Source organism: Osmia lignaria, chromosome 11 (genome assembly GCF_051020975.1).
Source record: "Osmia lignaria lignaria isolate PbOS001 chromosome 11, iyOsmLign1, whole genome shotgun sequence".
In the NCBI taxonomy this organism is placed as follows: domain Eukaryota; kingdom Metazoa; phylum Arthropoda; class Insecta; order Hymenoptera; family Megachilidae; genus Osmia; species Osmia lignaria.
Window position 1 is genome coordinate 7,654,696 of NC_135042.1, and position 17,599 is coordinate 7,672,294.

The window sequence follows — 17,599 nt, forward strand, 5'->3', positions numbered from 1 at the left end:
GGCACAGTGTGCATCAATGAATGGCGACGAATAGAGCGAGGGGTGAAAGCCTGTTAACAAAAAGCTATGTAACAGGTTTTCGGGAAAATTGAGTAATACCACCCACTAATGTGAATTTATGAGTCTTTTAATGCTCCGCAGCTCTCGCCATCCAAAATGGCTTAAATTCTTTTCCACGTGCGCTACCCTCTCTTTCTCTCTCTCTGATACCGAGAATGAAACTTCCGCGATTCGAATCAAAATCGAAAAAAAGCGAAAAAATCCTCGAATATCCCCGCGAGAAAAGAATTGAATCTCTAACGTATTTCCTTTTTTCTGCCCCGCGAACGAGTCGTAATACCGTTTTCGACTTTAAATGAAGAATAGGATTTCGAAACGGCCTGGCAGAAGCACGAGGAATAATTTCAACCACTCACCGATATTCCTGGTCGCGTACAAAGTAAAAGAGGAGAAGCAATTTTACACAGGAAGACGTGGAAACGGGCCATTACCGAATCACTGTGTCAGATCGATAGTTCGGTCTATTAGCATTCGGGAAATAAAGCATTCGCGCAAACAGAACGGTGGGGCTAATCTTATCTGTCGCATCGAGATAATTATCATCGTATTCGCGCGATACCAGAACGATTTCGTTCGTAATGCTATGTAATGTCGCGTAACAGCCTCGAAGTCTGACAAAACGAGCGAGCAACGTATTGTACGTACGGCCGTTCTGCGTAATCTGTGAAAATTACCGTGTACAGACCGAACACGTTGTAGATCTTCTTATCGGCTATACGACAGTAATAGTCGGAAAAAATTGCGAGTTATACCTACAAATGGACTGTCTAATTCTTTCATACACGCCCCTAAGGGGATGAGGTTTTTCGAGAGAGAAAATTTTGGGTTAGCACAGGAAGTGATATAAGTCGGCCACTCCTGACGTTTACTAGACGTTCCATGATTATATATCGCACTCTGTTAATATTCATTTCGTTTTGTAAAATGTGTTCATGCAACATTCTGTTACGTTTTGCAACGCCTGAGACATGCAGCACACTCTGGTCTCTTATGTCTGACATATAACGGGTTTATACTACTTGTTTTCTGTTTCAAGTTGGTTCTCGTAACTGATATTAAATATTTGCTTTAACTTTTCGTTGTATGCTGTTGAACATATGTGAAATTCTTGTTTGTTGTCAAATATAAATATACTGCACATTTCATTATTAATAAAATTAATCAAAACATTTCTTGGATATTTACAATTTTTGTTCTATTATTATATCAATTTCCAATATTCCAATATAATATTGCGTATTTCCAATATTATAATTTTCAATATTCCAATATAATATTGCAGATTTCCAATATTTTATAATTCTTTAAATAAATTTCTAAAATTCTGTTTATTATTACTGTGTCTGGGTATTGGATCTGAAAGTGTTATACACTTTTTTAATATCAAATTTAACATATTGATTGTCTTGTCATAAAGCAATCAATAAAATTGTTAAAAATTTCTGCTTGAAACTTATTCCAAACACTTCAGTAACACATAATCTTACAAACGACCCGAACTAACAAAGCAAACAGAACACGAATACGACAAAAAAGAAATGCTATCAAAAGAACAAGCTCCCCGGTTGTTCCACGATCCGTTTCAAACAGCCATAAGAGAAATCGACCTCCTTAATCTGTCGCGATATTCCTGCTACCGGCGTGTAGCTCATTTACCTCGATACGTGTATCGATGGATAGCACGAATCGAGGAATGCATAATGCCCTGTAACGATAAGGTTGTATCGAGCCACTTTTCGTTATGGACAAGGCACGGTACGAAGCGTGGGCGTCGGTGTGCTTATCGTCGAACGGAGAGTTGCACCGTGGGGATTATAATTCTCGGCACGCAATGCGTCGAGAATGCGAACGTCCCTATGAACGGGGGAGCCAACAAAACACGCACACTATACTGCACGCACTCTGATCGACCGTCGTGTCATAATGCAGCGAAAGCATCGGACAGATAGGGCACGTTACCCACCGCATCCACCCTGGATCCATTTGTAACGAGCTTTCTTTCCAACCGGATTCGTGCCGCGTGCTCTCGATGAATGAGATATTCCTTCGGCTCGCGTGCGTCCGGAATATCGTGTATGCGTTACGCTTTCTCGTGAGCCCCAGGCACGCGTAACGAGATCGCGTATTGTAATGTCGGGAAATAAAAATTACCCGGCGATATACAGCTGCCAAGGCGTACAGTTAACGCGAGACGGTAACGATGTGGTTTTTAACGTTCGTAAACGAAACGCATTACCAAGCTCGTTAACCCTTTACTTTGTAACATCGAGTCGTTAATTTCATGTAATTGTAATTTGTTTCTGAATTTCAGTTGAATTTCAAGATTTTATATCATGCGAATTTTTAAACACGTTTCGGAGGTTGTATATTGGCTTGTAACAGAGATAATAACAAAAAAAATAGGAAGAAGTTTTTACGATCGAAAAATGTAGCAGCTGCGGATGGGTGTACAGGGTGCGTTCTAACTGCTTTGAGTTCGCGACAGAGAGAATAATTCAGCGTTCCGCGGAGCAGCGTATTTTTCTTCGTTAACTGCTATTTCGTGTTTTATTCAGTCCTTTTTGCCCTATTTCATCCCGGCTTCCCCTACGTACGGCATGTCGGACCGGGTGCATTACCGTAGGCGGTATCCGGTTTTGCCGGAACTACGTGTTCCGCGGAAACCTGCCGAATAAATAATCCTGAGGAACAGCCACGGTTAGGGGAAGAAACATGAAACGTTGTTGTGATATATAATAAAATACAAACCCATCACTGAGCCTGCCGGCATCGTGGTAAGGCACGTTGCGAAAAAAGAATTGAACGTTTGCATGCTCTGGAAAATGTATAAGGTGTTCAAAAAATAATGATTATAGCTTCCAGAGACGATCCTTTGCAGTATGGAAATTTTCAAAGGAAAGGTAATTATAAAATTAATGGAGACAGAAATTAAAAGTCAAAGTCTATTTTATTACTAGTTAAGAGAAAAATACAAATAAAAATTTAACAAATGAAGTGATTTTCTAATCAAAGAACGATTCAATTAACGTCTGAAATTGAATTCTCCTCGGGATCTTCATTTCTTCGATCCCTTCTTATTCTGAGAACAACACCACTTGAATTTTTCATTTGATATTATAATTAACATCAAGTGCCTTCGAAGCAGGCCGTTCAGGTTTATGTTAAAGGTCAATTAAAGAAAAGGAGCTATCCGTTGACCCGCATAGCTTTCGATCTTTCGCTTTTAATTATTTCGTCTCCGCCCCTTGCGAGACAAAGAATGCTAAGCAGTTTCATTATTCGCCGGCTGATTCCCGTTAAACCGCCGCCAGTTTTTCGCTGGGATTCATTATCCGGTGTGGATGGAATGAAAACGAATCGAGGGAACCCATCCCAGAGGGTGTTCAGGAAACTTATACATTAAAAATCACAGCAACTAATTTCCTTCCCCCTTCTCGTTTGTATTACCACTAATTACCAGCTTTGTTCGAATAATTTCCGATGGATATTAGATGAAATTACGTCTAACCGACAACATACTTCACCGTTGGGTCCGATTACGTTATTAACAATAGCATATCACGGTACAGTTTGCAATTTCTGCAATTTACCGAATTCCTATTATTAGCCGTTCCATTACATTCGACGCGTTTGCTTTTACGATGCCCATCCATTATGCAAACAGATTTGATTTACTTAACTCGTTATCGAAGAATTAGCGTGATTAACTGTAATCCGGTTATAAACATTCCGTCGTTGCGGTATATTTTTAATTTGCCACGCAACGATTGAATTAACATCGGTGTACAAGATAATTCGATGCCACGAAGGCATTAAATAATTGCCAAATTATTTGCAACGAAATTGAGGTACTATTGATACATTTTTCATGGTATTCGAATTTCATTAGGATATTATAAACTTAGAGGGCTTAAAATTTAGATTTACTTCTATATTGAGAATTAATTAAAAATTAATGAAATATTCAATCATGATTGGAGGCTGGCAATTAAGTAACTGAATCTTGAAAGAGAGTTCAGTAGTATTAAAATTTATTATATCAGTTCTGTTGTTAATGATACTTCAATAATAATTTATAATAACAATCTTATATGTAAATTATTACCACTGCATAGAATTTGTATATTATCAAAGTCAAAATTAAGATGTTTACTTATATAAAATTGATTTTGAAATAACTTGCTAGCCGAAAATAATATTTTACTTTAATTTAACTTGATAGATTCGACATTTAAAGAAGAAATAACATTAACAAAGTGGCGTTAAATCGGGTAACGGTGTATCTTGTCGTAATCGAGGAATCATCGGGCTCGCAGGATTCACGTAAAGAGAATCCGGGACAAATCTCGTTCGGTTCACCCTCTTATCGACCACGGAAATTTCGCTTGAAGGAGCATCGCGCGCGTGAGAGGGTTCTCCGGAGCAGGGAACGTGCTCGAACCGGTGGAAAGCCTCTTTGCTGGAAATGTTTTTCGTTCGATTTGCAGCGACGATGTTTAACGTTGCATCTCGGCTGATTTCTCAGTCGTTTGGCCCGAAGGTTCGAGGAGGAACCCATCGACCGGATCCGGTGGCTTCAGGCGGCATCAATTTTATTAGGTTCTCTCCAATTGACTTCATATTAAATTTCGACGATTCCCGCGAGAGTAACCGGCGCCTTAACCACCATAGTCGCCGCAGACATCACCCTACATCTGTATTTCGTTACCCTTGTATGTAGGTTGCGGTTTAGTCGCATCCTTTTAGAATTCTCCAGGGGTGCACACGTGTTGAGTAGGTTCACCGTAGACCAGGGATGCACCGGGTCTTTACACGTTGTACTACTTGTACGTACGACCGCGTTTCGGAAACGCACACCAAAGTCTAATTCCGAAGTCACGTTAGGTCGTTCGCCTAAGAGGACCGGCTATTAACCTTGCCAGATGTTGTACCGCTCCCAACGGGCCACCAACGGATACAGTCGGATAGTATTTACAGCGAGTTACCTCGAAAACTTGCGCAGCCTTGTCTAACGTATAAACGTCCAGGGGATATTAGTTAGCGTATCCTCTTCGGAGGCTTTCGGGAAAATTAGGGATCGTTAGATACGGATTACAAACATATCCCAGGATGATGGTCAAGAAGAGAAGAAAAGAGAATTCATCAGGCGAGCAGTTAAATTATTTTATCAATAAAAATGTATTTTTCTTAACATTTCATTTCACCGATCGTATATCGTCTAACGGTGCATTCGATTGAGAAATATCTATCATCGTTCGTGCGAAAGAAAGCGGTTCCCGAACGATACCAGAATGCACGGTACTCGTCGAACCGAAAGGAAACGGTTTGTAGTGTCAATAAGGTATCGGCCGTGTTCCTTAGGTGGAGATCAATGACCGAGGCCTGCGGGTACCCGAAAGACTCTCCGGGGGCACTCTTTCCCACCCCCTTTCATCTCAATCTTTTTTCAACCCTCTTGTTACCCTGTAGAGGTCGAATCAGCAAAGCCCTCACGTCGTAATCTCCAATATCCAATTGATTTTCCAGCTGGTATGCTCCTACATCGTGGCGGTCGTAGCATCCTACTATTCAATTAAAAGTTTCCCTCCCTCCCCCCGTTGGCCCTGCCCCTAACCCCATTCCAGTTGCCCTTCACTCACGTTCTCTCACGCTCGCGCTCTCTTCTGGTCTCGTCGAGAGGCAACAATCGTGGTGAGAGGGAGGTTGCTCTCTCGGTTGATGTCGAGTGCCACAAAAGGGCCGGCTCGAGTAAGTCTTCTTGCTATATTTTTTTCTCCGCCCGTCGTTTTTGTTTCTCTTTTGGATAATGGGATACGAGCCGGTGCCCGGGACCGGGTAACCTTCTTCGCGAAGACCCTTCATCAGCTCAACGACTTGACCAACCTTCCAATTCTCGAACCATCGGACTGGAAATTGTTGATGTCTAAAGCAGCGAGAAAATCTTTCGGCCTTCCTATTCCGCTTCGTGCTTACTCGTGTACGCATCTCACAATTGAAAGTTTCTCTTTTTAATTCAGATTTCTTGACATAATTTTGAATTCTACTCGAACAGGTGTGCTTTCAATATTTTCAACAGACTTCGGGGTAGAAGACATGGATCTACCGGAAATCCTTCTGATAGAGTGATTCTATATAAAGAAATAAATACAAAATGTAGAATAAATTGTTTTTTATTTAAAGCCTTCAAATTATATTACAGATTTATTCGCTTTATACGTAAGAATGAAAATTGTCATTTTAAAAGATCTTCAAATTTGTTTTTCTCGAAAAGAAATTTTATACTGTTTTCGATTCATTCTTTCACGCAGGATCGCTCCATCATCCTTCCGGTACAACATATTCCGGAACACCTCGTATAATGGCCGTGTCTCTCAAGAGGGATCTGCGGCGTGGCGGGCGACGAGGCTCGAGACGTGACAGGGACAAACCGCTCGCGATTTGCGGTCTATTCCTCCACGGTTTATCGTTATCCGGGTACGATATAACTGCACACCAGTAGAACCAGCACGAATCGGTAACGATCGACGCGAACTTTCAACCGTGACATTTTATCTGTCCCCCGTTATGATAAAAATCTTTCGTCGGGCCATTAAACTCGAAAACGATTCAAATCACCGGGGAGTGGAGTCTAGAGCGCGAAGCAGGGAAATAGATTTGCCAATGGGTAGACCGGTAATTCGTATGAACGGGTCGAAGTCGCAGACCCAAGGCCATTTCCGGTGACAACGGTTGGCACGAGCGGCGAACGGAATGGAGCGCGTGCTTGCGGACAAACGTTCCCTTCGTATGGAACAAGAGTAGACGAAAATGATCGCGGTTTACGTTGCTTCTTTTCGGTTGTGGCGGCTGACTCGTATAGCCAGTGGCAAGAATCAGGGGGAGCGGGGGAAACTATTAGAATGTATTATGCATGCGAAATGGCGCGGTTTCCTCGAAATCACTGCTGCCGCGCCGCTGCTGGGATGAAGGAGTTTTGCGGTGACGACGTGGAAGTCTGCCAACCAACGGTGGGTGGTCTTTTAGCGGCTGGCGCCCTGCTCCAATGTGAGTTAAAATATTGAAGAAATTATATCGTTCGAAAGGCCTGTAACCATTTGAATAAGCACGAGTCCGCCCCCGCTACAGTGTACAGATGCGAACGAATCGGCTGGACGACGTTCAACAGCGGGTTCGAATGTGCCCGACCGAGACTAATCTTCATATTGCCTCGTGTTTACGGCTGATGAAAGGAAACGCTTTTACACCGGAACAAAAGATCGTTCTACATAAAGGTGTGACGATAAGTAGGCCACATTCGAGAGACGAACGACGTGTATCGTGCTGTTTCTAAGATAGTTTCGTGATGTTTGAATTTTTCATTTTTCTAACAAGCTGAACGATCAAACGAGGTTCTTGATTTATAGAAATGGAATTTTATTTTAAATGTTTGATTTACTGATAATATTAATCCAAATTATTCTACGTAAAAGTTTTATTCTTTACAGATTATTCTTTTAGATTATAAGATTTTTAAGAAGTTTAATTCAATCTGTATTAAAATTTTAGAATTTTTTATTTCTAATGAAAATAATATTTCTAAAGATAATTCATCATAGTATAATTTTTGTTCTCCATCATAATGTGTTTCATTTCCTAAATTGATTATACTATTAAAAGGTAATTTCCATCGCTAAAAATAAAAGACGACGAAACCATGGAACAATTCTCGGTACAGAGACAAAGATTCAAAAGGAAAATTGAACGCGTCGAACGAGTTTCGCGGAAAAATTTTTACGAACAATACGTTCGCAACGTTAATTCTTTTACGGCTGCCATTACTATCGTACAGGCGGCTTTACAAAGGACATTAACGTGTCAGGTATACATCCATGTTTTCTCTGACATGTTATATCTGTTTTGCGGATCCGCAGAGAAGGGCAAGGCGCTTCGTTTTATACGGCGTGTATAGCTTGAAAGTGATCATAAACAGGATTCCCTGGGGAAATGACTTCTGTATCCGTTTCCTACGGGCGTTCTTCTCCTTTTTTTTTACGAGCATAACTCGTGGCAAGCGTGTACGAAGCAACGAGTTGTTCGTTGTAAGAAAGGAGCGTTGTAAAAGCAACCGTCGGACCAAGATGAAATTACCGAGTGTATACGCGTTCGTTCCTTCGACGAAGAGTTATCGCGTTCCATCGTCGCCCTTCTACCCTATTACCGTGACGATTTTTCGTCATTATTTGCCACGTTAGGGAATCGATTTAAAATTCAGCACGGATCGCAGCTCCGTTCGTGTCCTTTAAAGGAAAGCCGGCTTCGATTCGAGCCGAGTCGCCCCGCTATGTCGTCGGTTCCTGACAAATACGAACAATTCTGAACGTCGTCGGGCCAACTACACGATAATACGACAATCTATTTCACGATTTAACGTATTGTCGATGGGATCGAAGCTAGGCTTCCAGCTGCACACATACACGTAGGATTCATAAAGAAAGGCTTTCTCCATGGTTCGCCGTCTGAGGGTTGATTTGTAAGTAGACTCACAATAATAGATTTGCAACATATTTCAGACATATTTTGTGTTATGCAAGATTTCCCCATGTTAAACCAAAAAAACAATTTGCAGGCACCGATACGAGGGCAGGTAGCTGGCTGCGGCACCTTTGTCAACCGTTCGACTTAGAGCGAAGTGAAACATCATCAGTCTTACAGCGACCGCCGAAGGGTACAGATCTACCTGCTAAACATACATATACACTTATTTTATTTTCTGTGTTCATTTAATTTACTGTATTTATCTTCTTAGCATATTGAATAAACTCATTAGGAGGACAAACGTGTTGATTTTATTACTCCCGTGTGCATCCTTTACATCCCTGATTCCTTCACAGCTCTACACCCCTTATAAACCTGCATTACTTACATCCTAGCATTCCTTACATCACTGCATCCTTTACATCCCTGCTTTCTTCATATTCCAGCATCCCTAACATCTTTGTATTCCTCACATCCCTCTATCCTTTATATCTCTCCATCTTTAAATTTTTTCGAAAAAACAGCGCCCTCTAGTGGCGAAAAAAGGAACTAAAGTGCGAATAAATTTAGCGCCACCTGGTGGCGAAAAAAGGAACTAAATCAGGCCGAAATTTTGGCCCTCTAGCGGGAAAAATGTGAACTAAAATTCCGACCTCGAGTCAGCGCCACCTGGTGGCGAAAAAAGGAACTAAATCAGGTCGAAATTTTGGCCCTCTAGCGGGAAAAATGCGAACTAAAATCCCGATCTCGAATCAGCGCCATCTGGTGGCGAAAAAAGGAACTAAATCAGGTCGAAATTTTGGCCCTCTACCAGGAAAAATGTGAACTAAAATTCGAAGCTCGAATCAGCGCCCTCTGGCGGCGAAAAGAGGAACTAAATTTGTAACGATTTCTTACTCAAAAAAAGCTTACAGCGGTGCAAGGGATGCAAGAATACAGCAATATAAGGGATGCCGGGATGTAAGGAATGCAGGGATATAAGAAGGGCTGGGATGTAAAGGAAGCAGGAATACAAAGGATACGAGGATACAGTGATTTATGAGTAGTCCCTACAAGGTCCATGAAAAGAATGAAAAAAATAAGTACCTGTGAAGGGAGGCCTTAGTACATAAAGAGGAATAAAATAATAAAAATTAGGAAGAGTGGGTTTGGTCCATAAAGAAGGATAAAATAATTAATAACTGAAAAAGTGAAGCAGGACTCATAAGGGAGAATAAAATATTAAATAAAAAGGGTGGTCAGTCGAGGCCCAGAATAGGGATAAAATCATAAGTTTTATTCCCCTTTGATGAGCTTATTCAATAAGGGATAAAATAAAAATAAAATAAATTGGTTAAACTCTGAAAATAAATTAGAAGTATATGTATAATATGTTTGATAGATTAATCCGCATCCCTCGGCGGTCGCTATAAGACTGAGGCTCCTTCCATAGGTCAAACTTTTCATATTGAGAAGTAATTATTGTGTTTTGATTTAAGTTTGGGTTTTGTTATGCATATTATATTTTTAATTTATTAAAGATCAAACAGTTATTGAATGTTATATATAGAAATAACTGAGAAAAGAAGTTAAGTGCATTGAATAACTAAAATGATAGAAGAGTCAATTAAATAAATAACTGAGAAAAGAAATTACAGGCATTAAATAAATAACTTAGAAACGAAATTGGATAAATTAAATTAAATAACCTCAGTTGCTTTCTTAAAATAATTTATTTATCAAAGTGCATGAAGTGAATACAAGTTTGTCAAACAATTATAATAATGATAACAAAAATATAAGAATAGAATCAAAGGGAGTGAAAATTGGGTCTTTTCAGATGTCAGGGACTGGTGAAACAGGTACGATTATCACTCTGCATGAAGACCTAACCTCATCTGGGGATGTCTGCGATCTCCTAAATCATGACCCTTTGAAAACAAAGGGATGTCCAGTCTTTTGCATCTACAGTGATTGACATGATCGTATCACCGTATCGTGAGGAGTGGAACAAAAAGAATTCCACTTTTCGTGCACGTATGGGCTGTATCGAAGGCGATTCGTTCCGCTTTAAGCCGGTTCGCTCGAACCCCTTGGGGCTGAAAATGATCCCCGATAACTGGAAGCAGCGCGATACGTGGCGGATAAGTCCGTGAGATCGTTCGAGGCACCCTTTAAAATCGCGTAGCAGGGTTAAAGACATTCTGAAAGAAACGTGATCATTCACATCGTTATAGGAATCGAGTCGACTCTTGTAACAAAAATTTGAAGCTTTATATTTCTTCAAATTCTATGAAAAACACGGATCAATGCTGTCTAAGGATTTGCCATTAGAGTAGTAATTTTTTTCTACATAGATAATAATAGCACTATCTATAACTACTCATTAAAATGGTGCGTGTTTTTCAATAATTAATTTGGAATATTTAAATAATGCATACCGTAGGGTGAACGAAGCGTAAAACTGGTTCCTTTATCGTAAAGTCCGTTGCGCCTGGTTACCTCAGCCTCTAATAATAGTTCCTAAAACGTTCATCGGGGCTTCGGTTCTTACGCGTTTAATCGAAAGTTCTTCGTAGTTCCGGGCTCGTAATTAAAACCAGCGGAAGACCGGGCGGTTCCGTAGATCAAAGATCTCGAACATCTCGGAGCAGGCTGACAGCAATATCTGAGCCGCTGGCTTTATATCCTATGCGCGACGCTCGGACGCCGAGCAAGAACCACCTTTTAATTATTATCGTCGTAACTCCGGAACCCTCGTAAAATATTTGTTTCAATTTCCAGGCGACGATGCCGCCGCAGCCACGGCCACTAACACCGACTCCCCGTGTTAGGTTGACCGAGGTCAACAAGGTATAATGCCGTTACGAGGTTGCAGCCGAATTGCACGTGGACGACCGTCAACGACTTTATGAGTTGTTAAGTGAGCCTGTACAGACCGCAAAACGAACAAGCAGGCCATCGATAAAGCCAAAATGAGGCACCGAAATTTCCTGTCCCTACTCGTGCAGATGTGTCGACGAATCACAGTGAATTATCTAGGATCAAACAAAATTAAAATAGAAAAATAACACCTTGTGTATCTTAAGTGTTAAAAATTAAATTCTAATGCTTAATTATACAAGATTGTAATTATATAAATTTATTGAAAATTCAAATTATATTTTGATAATGACATTTGTGAATAATGTAATATTTGTAATAAAATAACATAATTCTGTAAAACAAGAAATAAGAAATAAAATCTGAAAATCTGATTTGTGTCTCCAAGTATTCTTCACTAAAGATACCTACTGTGCGACGTGTTCACCGACGCTTTTGCTTGCTTCAACCTCGACTCTCGTCATCTACGTGCTTATTCCGACTCTGCTGGAAAAGATTGTGTTTTCCCTTCCTCTCGAGAAGCTCGCGATAGGGAGCTAATTCGATATACGCAGGAAGAAAGTTTGGATGTGCAATCGTACGCGAAAAGTTTCGAAACGCGTTTCCTACTCGATGGTTCGAACTTTGAATTGCGATTGATTTTACTGCTACTCGAAGAAAATGCATCGCATGCACAATTGCAATTGCGGGAAAAAATATGATTCCTGATGCTATAATCATCTTTGAATTATTCGTCTCTTTGTTCTAATGTCTCGAAAATGTAGGTTCCCCTCGAAATTCTATTTAATATTTAGAATATTTTAAAGAATCTCGTTCTTTGAATCACTCTGTCTCGAATGAAACACTTGTCATTTACCGACAGACCAGATTTATTACCAGATTTCTGCGCACGACTATACCTAAGTTACGAAGCAAGGACGAGTTAGCGAACGGTTGGAAAAAGATCGCGCAATTCGCAGTGCTTCGATTTTCACCGGATGATAGGAAAATAACAGGATTGGCTTATCGTCTCGACAGCACGTATACATATCCCTCGCGAGCACATTATGCAGATGAAGCTAGGCATCACGCGATCCTCGTGAATTTGGCATTGAGATTCGTCGGGGAGGCAGGCGAACAAGCAGGCAGCCACGAGTTCGGCAGGAAGAATGGGTAACCGGTAATTGTAGGTTGGCAAAGATTCAATGTAGGTAAATACGCGGATTGAACCGCCGCAAGGGCCAGGCGACACCGGCATGCATGTAGAGAGGAGACCATGTGCTACCGGTCTCCTCCACCCTCGTCTCTGCTTTCCACCTAAGACCCCACGGATCCCTGTTCTGGCTCTCCGTCATCTTCTAGCCCAGACCGCATCCTACACCATCTTCAACACGGGCAAACTGTTACGCTACCATCACCGCCACTGCCACTCTTTGGTAAGGGGCCAAGAAACCCCAATCTGGCCGGCAGGTTACACTCAAGCCCGCACCAGATGGACCTAACACGGCCTCTCCACCGCGATCTGTGGAGTGGCTGTTTCTTCCTCGCCATCTTGCTGCCACTTGATATTTCCGCCGGGACCACCGTCTCGTCGTTCCAAGATAAGAAACGGACTGGATTAACAGGGGACGAGGACGACCTCTTTGAGCGAGGAATAAGGGAAAAATTTCTTTGTTCTAAAAAACCTTGACGTTGATACCTATTGTTGCAATGTAGAAAATGTTAATTCCTTGAGTGTAAAATAAAATAAAGTTTAGTATTTTTAAAAAGCATCCAACTCTAATTATTTCAAAATACCTTGAAGTATAAGAAAGTTAGAGATAACAGGTGGAATTTTATTAGAAATTAGAAAACTTTGATATCTCTTGTTGCAATATAGAAAATATTAATTCTTTGATTGTAAAAGTATATCCAACTCTAATTATTTCAAAATACCTTCCATTAAAATATAAAAAAATTCGAGATAACAGGTGGAATTTTATTAGAAATTAGAAAACGTAGATAGCCTTGTTGCAATATAGAAAATATTAATTCCTCTAGTGTAAAATAAAATAAAGTTTATAATTTAAAAAAAATATATCCAACTCCAATTATTTCAAAATACCTTAAAGTATAAAATAGTAAGAGATACCATCTGGAATTTTATTAGAACTTAAAAGAAATTCATTTTCTTTCAAATCGTCACCTCCTTCTCCATAAGAACGAGCTACGACCTTAAATAAATCAATTGCAAAGGTTGAAGCGCAATCTTCGTTGGACACGTGGGTGTCGGAGCAGCATGGCGGGAGGGATGAGTGGGGTAAACGCTATCGTATGCAATTTATAAGCCCTTCTCGGATCTCGTAACACCACCACCACTAACATCACTGCTACGACGAGCCCCACTACCGTCACGATCACTACCCCGGGGGATGGAAGCAGTTGCGGCCATGCCTGCCACCCCATTTCGCGGTCCAGTGACGCCGAGGAATTCGCCAATTGGATTTTCCCTGCTCGCTAGCTGCTCCTGGAGGCCAGGATGTACCGTTAGACGGTGTAAAAGTATCTTACACCGTTACCAACGACGGAAACCTTCTGAAATCCCCATCGGCATCAGCAACTTCGAATTTCCCGCTGTGCCGGGCATCGCGGACGAAAATTTCACCGGAATTACGGGAAACTTCGTTTCGCAGGACCGATGTCTATCCGATACACACATGCCCGCACGATGCGATCCGGCTCGTTGAAATTGGAATCGTGATGGGCTAGTAACTTGGTCAAATCGCGCGATTACCGACCTCGATACGTTCCGTTGAAAAAAAAAAAAGAATTACTAATCTAAGAGCGGCTAAAGTGATTTCGAAATATCGATCACTGGGAAATTATGACTGCTGGCTCGAGCCGTTGCGTTAATTATCGCGAAATTGACGTTGGTGCGGAGATAGCCTCTCGCGGTAATCCGTTCTCTAACCAATTTTGTTCGTCATAACACGAGTACCTAATTATACTCCCGATCGAAGCGTACTCGTTCAACTATAATCAGCATCGCGATTAACCGCTGATTTATAGGGAGTACAATTAGTTGAAAACCATGCTCGAGGAAATGATGAAATATTCAAATGACGTACAAGCTCGTTGAAACGAAGAATAGCAAGGTGTCGAAACGCCTTGTTCGCGCTGTCATCGCGAATAGAAGGTTCCACGATTCTGGGTCACGCGTTAACTTCGAAGTACCGGCGTGGCGAAACTTGTAATACGCGAAACGAGACGAGCGTGATTATCGTGCTACCTTTTATGTGCCGTAAAGTCAAGATGACCGTCGTCTGCCGTGAAGAAACGACAAGCTCAGGAGTTTCGCGTGCCCTACCCTTTCCGATCAAACTTCTTTTATTAGATACCATGAAGATGAAATTTTTTCCCCGTTATCCCGAAACAGGACAGAGGGGAAAATGGGACGAGCATTTAACCCGTTGATGGGATCGAGAAAGCGAACTCTCCGCTGGCTCTGGTTGACGCAACCGAGCGCAACCCTCCACCTCCAACCCCGTGGTTTTATTTCCTTTTTCTCTTCTTTTTCAAACGTGGCCGACTGGACATACATATATGCGAGCGTTCGCTATCAATGCCGTCGGTTGAAACGGTTTCACCGTTCATACCGTATGGCGTGGCATTGCTGGAAATGGCAGGCTAATGGAACTCTCGTGGATACAGGGAAAATAAAGGCTGTCTTATCGATGTTGCGTCGTCGGGGGTTAATTGGAAGTTATTGCTCGCCATATATTACGCAGATCAGACGCAAACCGCTTCGCGTTTGCTTTGCGGCACGTCAGCGGTGTCGGTGCGCCGTAATGATTGTCAATTACGGTGATGTAATGCCACTTACCGGGCCCGGAGAACGATCAATCGTGATTTAAATTGGGCCGGGCGTCCAACAGACGGGGGAGAAATATTAATATTTGCTCGGGGTGCGCGTACCGGCCGCAGTTTGCGTGGAAATTATTAAACAATCACCGTTGTATTCAATATTCCTGCTTTCGAGATGTAATATTTTTTAGAATATTTTTAAAACTAATAATCGAAACCTGAATATTGCTAAGGCAATTATACAAAATTGTATATCCATCACTGCATACTCTATTTAAATAAAAATAAATGTATTTCAAAAGTGCTCCTATATTTTTCCCTTTTTTTTTTTCAAATTTTTATCCGAGCGACTGCACATAAATTGTATGTATTCAAAAGAAAATTGATCCCCGGGGTGTATAGGAGGAAGTATAAGCGACGTGTGTAATCTTTTTGGACGAAGCTTAACGATAAATAAATAAAACAGAGGAAACGGCAGGTGCCCGAAATATTCCGGGCTTCGTTACATCACTGCGTCACGTCCACGGGCTGCTTCGATTTCGAGTCACATTCGATGATATGTGTACACACGTGCTAGCAGCGTTTACAAAGCCAGGCAAGAGGTAAACTAAACGAGGCTCCATGTCTACGTTAGCTTCCTCCGATCTGCCACTCTGTCTCGAGTGCAGACGCTGCGACCCGACACCGTACCCGCTACCGGAAGTAAAGGGTATTTCATCCATGGCAAATATTGAATTTACGCGTTCACGCTGCAACGAGGATATATACGATACCAGATAAACGGTTCAGTTTGTCATGGTGATTAATAATCCTGCGTGACTCTGTAATTTCAGCCTTTTTCACCGAATTCGTTTCGTTTAGCTCATTAACAGGCTGATTGATAGAATGAACGCGGACGTGTATCGTGTAGAATAATCTTTAAAATATTGTATTCCACTCGCGATATTTATTTACTTTAATCGCAACGGAAAATACAAGGGAAGTTTATAAAACAATATTCGTCGTGACAAACGTAGACCCTTAGAAGGTTCGGAAAAATCTCAGCTCGGAGGGAAAGGTGTTTGGTATTTTATAGAATCGGAAAATGGGAAGGTAGGAATTATCGTGGGTCCAGTGTTAAGGGATGAGATCACGAGGTCGGAAGGACTTGGAGTGTTGGAGATTGGGTCAAGTACGATAGTGAATAATTCGGTATACAACAATATTCACTGCGAATAAATAAAATATGTAAAAATAATATGTTTCAGGTATCACGCTCCCTTTTGTGCAAACGGTGTTATTATAATCACGGAATATTCTTTCCTGCCGTCAGGTCGAGAACACGGAAATGTAAGTACATATTCGTGTGAAAAATGTCGGGGTAAACTGGGGTAGGTTTACACGATCGTTGGCGTGACGTTCGTTCCACTCTCTTGCGTTTTATAACTCACGAGTCGAATTTTGTCCGTCAAATCTGTCTTTCGAAATGAAAAAAAAGAGAGAGGAGGAAAGGGAGAGAGCGCTGACCGCACGTTGAAATAACTTTTTTCCTGTTTGAACGTTGCAGCCTGCGAATGCCGATTCCGGATGAAAAAAATAGCCACGCAGTTCCGAACCATTTGAATTCCGCATCGGATCCAACTCCCGATCACGGATACCATACATACCAGCCTTGTAACTAGGTTTGTGCCCCTCTCACACAAACCGTCCAGCCTGTGTGCGAATACGGATTCGATGCATCGCACGTTCGAGAATTATCGAGAGTACTCAGCAGCTTGGGCGAATTACAGCCTGACGCAGATACTTGTAGTGATTCCTCCCCCTCTGTTGGTTACCTCGTACAGCCCACCTGATACGCAGGGGATGATCAGGAAAATCGAATGCAGTGTCTATCATAACAATCATGGTTACGATACGAGTTTCAAAATACTGCAAACGAGTTGATATTTCAAAAATAATGCAATTTGATGGAAGATAGAAAATGAGTGGTGTGGTAAAATCGACACCTGATGTCAACAACATTGTAACTAATTTATGCTAAGTTTACAGACGAATGATTTATAATTTCCTGAATGTATTTTTTATCTCTGTTAGTGTAACGAAGATTTAAAAATAGCGTGAGGAATGGAAATAAAATTTTAGATAACATGAGGTAAATATTAATTCATCCATACATGGGTGACATGAATTTTTTAATTTATGTAATTTGAAACACTTTAAATTATTAATAATAGATGCAATGAAATATTGTAAACAAAATAAAAATATTTTTAACCTTTTTTGGAAATCCCCCTAAGTCAATACCTTCCATTTATAGAATACTAATTTGTAATATTTCACCACCTCCCATCGTATATTACAG

General features: G+C 41.1%; 1 protein-coding gene and 1 long non-coding RNA gene across 14 annotated transcripts in view; one reads left to right on the forward strand and one right to left on the reverse strand.

Moving 5' to 3' along the window:
- LOC117604002 (uncharacterized) overlaps positions 1 to 11,640 on the forward strand; it is an 89,003-nt gene extending 77,363 nt beyond the window's left edge. Inside the window, exon 3 of the long non-coding RNA XR_004581329.1 lies at positions 11,338 to 11,640. This is a non-coding gene — a long non-coding RNA (uncharacterized LOC117604002). The remainder of the gene's footprint in view (positions 1 to 11,337) is intronic.
- The window catches only part of bru3 (CUGBP Elav-like family member bruno 3), a 590,175-nt gene that overhangs the window by 452,552 nt on the left and 120,024 nt on the right, over positions 1 to 17,599 (reverse strand). The gene's annotated exons all lie outside the window — the stretch shown is intronic.